We start from the raw sequence: 10,794 nt of genomic DNA on the forward strand, positions 1-10,794 counted from the left end.
TTCATCTTCCTCATTGGAAAACCGATTACAAGTGTTCTAAAAAGAACACAACGAGCCAGCAGAGGGTGGAGATAGGGAGTAGATACAGAGAAAGAGAAAAGAGGGACAAACACAAAGAATGTGAAGAGAACTCAGAGAGGGAGGTAGGAAAACCACCTCACAAGACAATCAGACTCACAGAGGCAGCTATTGCAGCAAATAGGTGCTGTATCAATTTCTTCCATTCTTTTGAGCTGTAGGCAATATTTGAAACTCAGAAAATACTGTATTCTGGGGGGAAAAAGATAGTGGCTGTTCTAAACAAAATGGAAATATTGCTCCTGAATCCCTGAGTCCTTACCAAGGACCTCCCAGATCAGTTGGTTCAGGTACTGCCATCTGAAGCTCTCCAATAATGTTGGACAGCTCCTCTTATGCCAGTGATCCTGGTTCACCTGATGGCATTGCAGCTATTCTGGACCTTCTCTCTGATTGCGATAAAGAAGATGCCAATTGTCCAACTCCAGAACCGATGGAATATTCTGCCCTTAATACTCAGGTGGCCTAACGAATCTGTGGCCAATAATGTTACAAGAAAAGAAACAAGTCAATAAGTTCAGCACCCAGAATCTGCATTAAGTATTTACCGGTTAAATGATTTACTATATGAGGGGAGCTATAAAATGCCTGTAAGTTGTCCTTGTTGCAATCCATTTTTCCGAGAGGAAATGCGGATTTTTAATCAAACTACCCACCATCTAGGAATCGAGGGACAAAACCACAAAGACCAGTAGATCTAATACAAGAGAGAGCACATCTCCACCGAAATCGAATCAATGCCAATAGAGATATCGCAAAGGAGAGAGCAGTGCAACTGAAATTCTCCTCATGGCATCCCTCTGTGTCCCATCAATTTCTCAGTGCCAACTCTACATCTTTTAACTTGTTTTTTAATTGACGGCCAACAACCAGCCGCCCCACAGACCCATCTAAACACGCAGCCAATGGATGGAGACTGTGTTAAACCCACTCTCTCCCTTCTGCCGCATTTCTTTCCCATCCCAGACACCCAGTTTTAGCAAAATTTAAGGGTCGACCCACCAAGTCTACTTTGTGCACCTCCCAGAATAAAGTGATCAAAATTGAGCAGAATCAAAAAAGGCAAGAATTAACAAAACAAATAGATGTCAGAGTAAGGAAGTAAAATTAAAAGTTAGGAGCTGGTTCATTGATTCTGATGATTCAAGCAAAGAAAGCGGGCGGAGAGAACTTTAGCCCCTTCCTCGATTGGTTGTGCTTCAGCTACAGGCCCATCCCCCAATCTCATCCAGCCATTAGTGCTGGGTCTATTTCAACTGGAGCAGAGCAGCCAAGTAGAGGTTTAATTGAGGGTTTTGATGAAGTGAGTAGGGAAATATTATTTCCAATGGTTGAGGAGTCATTGAAGGAGGTGTCTTTAGTTGTTTGGAGCATGGAATGCTTTGCCACAGGGTGTGGTTGAGGCAAAGACCATGACATCTTTTGAGGGAAAGCTGTATAAATATTTGAAGCAGAGGAAGACACTTGTTGGCTCTTGTGCTCACAGAGGCTGCCTTTAGTCTGTGGGTCAGAGTTCGGACACCAAGGTCACCAGGTCTGTAATCCATACCAGCTCCATTTTGACTTATTCTGAAATCTCTTTGTATCGTTAATTTTAAAATCCCATCAGTCTTGACCTTCACATCCAGCCACCATGTCCCTGCATCGGCATCAAGCACCAACCCTGCTCTATGTCCAGGCTCAATTCGCGCTGCTCGGCGTTAACTGCGCTAGCACTGGTAGCTCCATAGAGTCATTTCTGACCAAAGTTGTCCAGAGGTCCATCTTGGGACTGAACAGGAAAGTCTCAAGGGGGGGACGCTCCGGTTGTTGCCTCGATAGTGTAGAATGGGACGGGCTGATTAAGGCCACTCACCAACCAAATCCCTGCCATCCCAGTCCACACCATCGGGTGAATCACCGGTACCAATTGTACCGAGGCCTCCTGGGATAAAGGGGCACCAGTAGGCATGGACACCTCAGAGCCAGCTGGTATCAGAATGAGGCTGGTTCTCCCACACGCTGCCAGCTACTGTTGGTGAATCCTTCACCAGAGGGCTGTCACAGCCGTTCCCTACAACCCCTGAGGGGCAGGTTCCAAGGGCTCTCACTCCCAGGGAGGTTACGTGTGCCTCAGTGGCACCTTCCCTGAGTGGCAGGGGCTCATGACTCGAGGGTTTAACTTGATCGGTGCTTGTATTCATGAGCTCGTAACTGATATAGCTGCCTTTATCCCTGTTCCCTGGGGCTAACTATCAACTTTCCCTGTCGGTTCAGCCCAAGGAAACTGCCCGGAGGCTTCCCATCTTCAGAAGCCAAGTCGGGAGCCTGAGTCGCACCATGACCTCCAGTTGCTGAGGCTTTTTCATATATTCAACACAAGGGTGACCCAGAGTCTGAAACTGTAGGTTCCGGAAGTCCCTGCACCTGGAGGGTTGAATCTTTACTTGGGGTCTTGCAAAGGCCAACAAAAGGCCTTTGCTGTATTCATGCTCCTAATCTCCAGGGCAGTTTGGGTGGACTTGATAAGCACCCTGCGGGCTATGGCCAAGGTAGACAGTGTCTATACTGCCTCCGCCACCCTGATTCACACCTTTCAGTTTGCTGATCCAGCTGGCGAACTTCAGGCGTGAAAGCATCAGAAAGAAAATTACCTCCCAGGAACCTAGTCCTGTTCCACCCACCACAATCCAAATGGTGAGACATGTAGGATCTGGCGGACCTTCCTGTAGCTTTCTCTACCACCAAATCCACTGGGCCAGCTTTTCTTATTGGTGGTCTAATGCCTCACAGGTCAGTTGAGGGAGCAATCCCTGCCACAGAATGAAAACCATCTTCAAAGAGCATCACTGCAGCAGCAGGCTGTGTGGGTGCCCTCAATGTAGGAGCAGGGTCTATCATCCTGTGGATCTTCCATCAAGACTTAGCTTGGCTGCGGACCCGGACCGGGTGGTCCTGGGAGCACAGTGTTCTCCAGGGGACGGTGCTACAGCCATCAGGCTCTTCAGCTAATGCTTCAACATATGGTTGGGGGTGGGGGTCACATTTATAATGAATGGGCTTCCAGGCTGGCATTTCAACATGCTTGAGGTGTGAACAGTACAGTAGGACATTATCCACTTTCAGACTCGGTACAGGGTATGTCAGTGTGTCTGCAGATAAACAATATGACAGTAGTCCAGTCTGTCTACAAACAGGGTGGGACCCACTCACCATTGGTGCTTGAACCATGGGGTGACACTTTTGGTGCCATAATTGCTTGGAGTGGACAACACTACAGTCAACACACTCAGCTGCTCTGTAGTCCACCCTGACGAGTGGATGATCCACACTGAGGGAGTCCAGAATATCTTCAGGACTTGGAGGGTTACCAAATCAACCTGCTCACATCACCAGACAATCACCAATCCACTCGAGGACCTCAGGAGCCAGGGTGGAGGCTGGGACAGTCTTTTGTTCTTTTGTTTCTTGATTCTGTTGCTCGGGTTTGCCTGATCTTCAGGATGCTACAGAAAATTGCAGCAGAAGGTGGTTCTGGTTAATCCTTTACTGGTCTCACAAACCATGCTTCTCAGACACCCCGGTGTTGAATACTGCCAGTCTGACTTCAGGAGCCCACTGGAGAACGCCAAGTCATTTGAAGAGTGAAGATGACCTTCCTTTTTTAGGGTATCTTTATTATTCATTCTGACATCTCCACTCACTGCTGGGCACTGTCAAACTGGTACTCAGGGTGAGAAGGGCGAGCCCTGCAAGTGAACGGACTCTGGCTCCCAGGACAAATAGATCAAAGTGAGTTATTCACGGGTGCTAGATCCATACAGTAAGTTGAACCGTCAGGATCTACATCTTGATCTTTCCAGCTTCTGATTGATGGCCTGGCTGTTGGGATGGAATGCCTATCAGGTTAGGGTATACCAGCAGTATGATACCGACCATGATGGACACACTACTTGCTTGACTTCCATTTATTTATGATTATGCCTCTGTGAAGCACCTTGGGACATGTAGCCCTGCAGCAGCTCCTCCACTTGCTGGCCAAAGAAGCCCTCAGCATCAAAGGGCATCTGCAGTAGTTGCTGCTTCAGTTGCTGAAGGAACCCCAAGGTGCGCAGCCAAGCTAAGTTATGATGCAAATTCCACTGGAAGATAGACATTGAGGGCACCCACACAGCCTGCTGCTGCAGTGATGCTCTCTGAAGGTGGTCCTCACCGTGTGGCAGGGATTGCTCCCTCAACTCACCTGCGAGGCATTAGCCTGCCGATAAGAAAAGCCAGCCCAGTGGATTTGGTGGCAGGGAATATGGATATGCAGGAAGGTCCGCCAGATCCCACATGTCTCACCGTTTGGATTCTGGTGGGTGAAAGAGGACTAGTTTCCTGGGCCGTAACCTTCTGATGCCCATCAAGCTTGCCCCATCCAGTAGACAGCATAACCTCGCAAGCTACCGTCACACCTCCCAGTAATGCTGTCTCTTGGAACAGACAGAGAAGTGTGGCCAATTCAGGGAAAACTCAAGGCAATTCCTATCCCACTCTCTGAGGCTCCAGGAGGAACACTTCACAATCTAAACTAACTATCAACTCCCTGTAACTGGCAATGTCCTCTCAGGAACTTATTAAATTCCCTTTCAAAGGACTGTAGGGACCCCACACTCACCACATGTTGCACACATTTGTCCCAGAGAGTGACCATTTGGTATCTATAGGGCACGGCCTCCCGTCCTACCATCCCTTCTATTGCATCCAATCCCTTCATCATTTTAAAAACATCAATCATATTCCCTCTCTGCCTGCGCTTCAGCAAAGTTAATAACCCCAACTCTCACAGTCTATCCTCATAATTAAGAGCTTGAAAATTTGTTGTCATCCAGTTATCCCTTCTGCATCCTCACCAACACCTCAATATCATTCAAGTGCAGGGTCCAAAGCTGGTCGCAATACTCCAAGTGCGGATATACTAAAGCTTTATGTAACCTAAGTATAATATTCGTCATTTGCCCTCAGTGGTCCTACCAATACAACTTGCATTTATATAGTGCCTTTAATGTAGTAAAACGTTCCAAGGAGCCTTATCAAACAAAATTTGACACCGAGCCACATAAGGAGATAATAGCCCAGGTTTTCCTGTCAAAATAACGGTGAGGCTTTTTTTATGCACAAATGGTACAGCAACTTCAGGCAAGGTTAGACGTGCGATTAAACTCAAAAATCCATAAGTTGCTGTCCAAGTTGCGCTGCTCCACCCTGAGCTTTGCAAAAATAGCAAATCGCTGTCTGCTTCACCTTTGAAAGGCATTGAATGGTGTTGAATTGCTGTATTTCCACAGTTAATTCTTGTCCATGCCAGTCTAAGTACCCTTTTAACTGTTAATTACTGCCAAACAACCTTTCTGCCACTGAATAATTAACTATTACAAGTGTGGAGTCTCATCCCTTCAGGTTTTCTGTCTCTCTCAATCGAATCTTTCCTCCTCTCTCAATTTTTCTTTCAGTGCCTGATTTGACATTGAATTCACCCACTTCTAATTTACACTTCCTTCTCAGTCCCTGCGCTGTTAATTTCATAATCCTTCAATCTGATTGATTGGTTAAGGAAATACCCAGTTGCTTGCCCTGTTCACTCAGGTCCCAGATGCCTTGTTTCCCTCGCTGCGACGTTACCAACTCGCACTTTCAGCAATTTGCCGCACAAGAAATTTAAAAACCTATTCTGGCCCATTATTTCATTTGAGGAGATGCAGAGAACCTAATGCTTAAGTGTGGAATGTGCCTGACATCTAGTGGAATGTTTGTGATGGGAACGATAATAAAGTATTCCTCCAAATACCTACCAAGGTGAAGTAAAATTAGTAATCTGTGCATGTAGTGATACGGTTAGGTGGAGATCACATAGTCAGGTTGTTTTACCTTTTTGTGCATTCATTAATTTATACTTTTTACAAGCACATGATATCACATAACAGCACATACAGCCCATTTGCATGAGTTGTATGATTGATTGGCAGCAATGAGCTGTGGCCATTGTGGTTCACCGATGACCAACACCACAGAATGGCAGGACTCACATTCACGGCCACAGTTCCCTTAAAGTCCCAGGGCTCTGTTGAGCCATTGAAAGAAAACTCACAAGCAGAAACTGTCTGTCAGGAGCGAGAGAAGATCAGAGGAGCAGTCAGCTTGTGATGCTCTGGTGACACAGTGTCGGTAGCAGAGTATCAGAGGAGGATTGCCTGTCTGTTTGCTTAATAAAGGAATCATTTCTGGCCAATGCAGAAAGCCCTGCGCCCAGATTAACAGGGAAGCAAGTGCCTCAGATGGGTAACCTTGTAATACCTCTAGTAAATGAGGTATGGCGTAATCGCATCCTTTACCTCTGAGTGCCTGAGAAGTGGATGCCTTAGAAGCACACCGACTAGTCCGAATGGATTGGATGTGACAGGTGAATGCAGTAACAAAATCATCTTAAAACATACTCCCGTCAATCATTCTTTTCTACAGTCACAGCATAGGCTTTAAAGTATCAATGTGCATTTTGTGCACTGCTGCAGATATATTAGTGCTGTATCCAAAATGAAACCATGCACGTGTAGCACCATTTTCCTTTCTCTCCCATGTTTCCTCAACTCCCGTCTTACATCCTTACATCGTTACATCGAGTTACATCGATTCTACAGCACAGAAACAGGCCATTCGGCCCAACTGGTCTATGCCGGCGTTTATGCTCCACACGAGTCCCCACCCTCCCTATCAAAAGCAAAATACTGCAGATGCTGGAAATCTGAAATAAGAACAGAAAATGCTGCAAAAGCTCAGCAGGTCAGGCAGCATCTGTGGAGAAAGAAACAGAGTTAACGTTTCAGGTCGAAGACCTTTCGTCAGAACTCCCTCCCTACTTCATCGAACCCTATCAGCATACCCTTCTATTCCTTTCTCCCTCGTGTGCTTATTTAGCTTCCCTTTAAATATATCTATGCTATTTGCCTCAACTACTCCATGTGGTAGCGCATTCCACATTCTTACCACTCTTTGGGTAAAGAAGTTTCTCCTGTATTCTTTATTGGATTTATTAGTGACTATCTTATATTGATGACCTCTAGTTTTGGACTCCTCCACAAGTGAAAACATTTTCTCTACGTCCACGTTCTAGAGAAACGAGCCCCAGCCTGTTCAGTCTTTCCTGATAAGTATATCCTCTCAGTTCTGGTATCATCCTTGTGAATCTTTTTTGCACCGTCTCCAATGCCCTATCCTTTTTATAATATGGAGACCAGAACTGTGAACAGTACTCTATATGTGGTCTAACCAAGGTTCTGTACAAGTTTAACATAACTTCTCTGCCTTTCAATTCTATCCCTCTATAAATGAACCCCAGTGCTTGATTTTTTATGACCTTATTAACCTGCGTCACTACTTTTATTGATTTGTGTATCTGTATCCCTAGATCCCTTTGCTTCTCTATCCCATTTAGATTCTTATTATCCAAGCAGTATGTGGCCTGCTTATTCTTCCTACCAAATGCACCATCTCAAACTTATCTATATTGAAATTCCGTTTGCCAATTACACGCCCATTCTGCAAGTTTATTAATGTCCTCTTGCATTTTGATACATTCTTCCTTTGTATTAACTGCATCACCACCCCCTTCAATTTCTTGTCATCCGCAAATTTGAAATTGTACTTCCATTTCCTGAGTCCACATTGTTAATGTAACGATTCTGCTGAAAGCATGAACTCAATGGACGCGAAGGCCCCGATTTTCTAATCAAATTGCGGGTGCGTTGGGGGCGGGAGGGTTCCAAAAACCGGGGAAATCCCAAGCGGGTTCGGAAGCCGGCTCCAACCCACCGACTTCCGGGTTTCCCACAGACTCACCTGTGCGCACGTGCACTTCCCGAATGTGGAAGTCCCACCAGCAATTAAAGCCGGCAGTATGATTGTTAAAGAACCAAAGCACCTCATTGAGGTACTTAAGGTACTTTATTTCTGACATAGTAGATCGTTAAAACGATTTGAAACTCAGCTGGGCGGCTTTGCCACGGCTTCCAATTCACACCTAGTGAAACCAGGAGTGAAGGGTTGGATCAGGCAAAAATAAATTAAATAAAAAATCATTGCACAAAGCTTAAAAAACAAAATAAACCTACCTTTCCACCCTGCTCCGATGTCCCTCTCAGCCCCTGATGTCTCCCTCTCCGATCTCCCACTCTCCCCCCCCCCACAATGTCTCCCTCTCCGATGTCCCTCTCAGCCCCCGATGTCTCCCCCTCCAATGTCCCTCTCAGCCCCTGATGTCTCCCTCTCCGATCACCTCCTCTCCCCCTACACCATGTCCCTCTCCAATCTCCCCCTCTCACCCCCCGATCTTCCACTCTACCCCCGCCGATCTTCCACTCTACCTCCCCCCGCCGATCTTCCACTCTACCCCCCCCGATCTTCCACTCTACGTCCCCCTGCCGATCTTCCACTCTACCCCCCCCGATCTTCCACTCTACGTCCCCCTGCCGATCTTCCACTCTACCCCCCCCGATCATCCACTCTCCCCCCCCCCCCGCTGATCTTCCACTCTACCCTCCCCCGATCATCCACTCTCCCCCCCCCCGCCGATCTTCCACTCTACCCCCCCGCCGATCTTCCACGCTCCCCCCCCGCCGATCTTCCACTCTCCCCCCCCGGCCGATCTTCCACTCTGCCCCCCCCGATCTTCCACTCTACCTCCCCCTGCCGATCTTCCACTCTACCCTCCCCCGATCTTCCACTCTACGTCCCCCTGCCGATCTTCCACTCTACCCTCCCCCGATCTTCCACTCTACCCTCCCCCGATCTTCCACTCTCCCCCCCCCCCACTGATCTTCCACTCTACCCTCCCCCGATCTTCCACTCTCCCCCCCCCCCCGCCGATCTTCCACTCTACCCTCCCCCGATCTTCCACTCTACCCTCCCCCGATCTTCCACTCTCCCCCACCGACTGATCTTCCACTCTAACCTCCCCCGATCTTCCACTCTCCCCCCCCCACTGATCTTCCACTCTACCCTCCCCCGATCTTCCACTCTCCCCCCCCCCACTGATCTTCCACTCTACCCTCCCCCGATCATCCACTCTCCCCCCCCCCCGCCGATCTTCCACTCTACCACCCCCGCCGATCTTCCACTCTCCCCCCCACTGATCCTCCACTCTCCCCCCCACTGATCTTCCACTCTCCCCCCCCCCACCGATCTTCCACTCTACCCTCCCCCGATCTTCCACTCTCTCTCCCCCCCCCCCCCCTATTTTCAGCACCCTCCACTCTGTTCCAGCGTCGGATGTCAATCAGGCTGGCTGCCGGGCGCGAATCCTGCAAACAACTTTAATCACCATCGATTGCATCGTGATCACGTCGGAAAAGGTAAGTTTTTTTTTATTCGGGTTTGCCACTCGCACCAAAACCACCACCAAAACCACCCCCCCCCCCCCCACCACCACCGCTGCCAACCCACCACCATTTCAAAATTGAGCTCCAAATGTCCTCCAGAAATTCCTCAGTAGGGCTGTTTGATTGAAGGGAGGCATCAGTGGTTGATTTCCACACATGTGCACTTGTAGCAGGACTCAATGGATAGCAATCAAGAGTCGCCCATTTTGCCTCATGTAACCCTGAGATCAGTTGAATCCAAATTGAGGGGAAAAAAATGAATTTTCCCAAAAGATACAAATTGATACAAATTACAATTAAAAATGCGAATCAAATCTCATCCCCAAGTTATTACATCCTTTAAAACCATTGTTTGAAGTCCATTACAAGGTTCTGTACGTAGGAACATAGGAAAGTATTGGACTAGAAAATATTCTGTAATCTATCTAATCGGTTCCAAAAACCAGTAGCTCTCAATCATCCATGCTCTCAATTTTTTTTTTATATTCATTCATGGGATGTGGGCGTCGCTGGCAGGGCCAGCATTTATTGCCCATCCTTAATTGCCCTTGAGAAGGTGGTGGTTAGCCGCCTTCTTGAACCGCTGCAGTCCGTGTGGTGAAGGTTCTCCCACAGTGCTGTTAGGAAGGGAGTTCCAGGATTTTGACCCAGCGACGATGAAGGAACGGCGATATATTTCCAAGTCGGGATGGTGTGTGACTTGGAGGGGAACGTGCAGGTGGTGATGTTCCCTTGTGCCTGCTGCCCTCGTCCTTCTAGGTGGTAGAGGTCGTGGGTTTGGGAGGTGCTGTCGAAGAAGCCTTGGCGAGTTGCTGCAGTGCATCCTGTGGATGCTACACACTGCAGCCACGGTGCACCGGTGATGAAGGGAGTGAATGTTTAAGGTGGTGGACGGGGTGCCAATCAAGCGGGCTGCTTTGTCCTGGATGGTGTCGAGCTTCTTGAGTGTTGTTGGAGCTGCCAATTCTCCCTTAAGTCTTTCCACATTACCTGTCTCTGGGTAGTAGCGATATGTTCACAACACTCTGCATAAAGAAATTTAATTGAAACTAACTGTACACTTTCTCTCATCTGCTGGAGCCCGTGTCCCTTGGTTCTAGAGTTTGTGGCAATGTCAAACATTTTATCAGGGTTCAAATGAACTATTCTCTTAAGAATCTTGAATAGTCTGTCCCCTCTCCTCCAGAGTAAATAATCCTAGGATCTTCAACCTTCCGATATTGCTTGGATGCCTTTCACTAGGTATCAGTTTAGACATTAACTCTCTCCCCACATGCTGAGTGCTTACTACATTTTCTATTTTTATATCAGTTTAGTTGCCTTT

This window comes from Heptranchias perlo, chromosome 7 (genome assembly GCF_035084215.1).
Source record: "Heptranchias perlo isolate sHepPer1 chromosome 7, sHepPer1.hap1, whole genome shotgun sequence".
Classification (NCBI taxonomy): Eukaryota; Metazoa; Chordata; class Chondrichthyes; order Hexanchiformes; family Hexanchidae; genus Heptranchias; species Heptranchias perlo.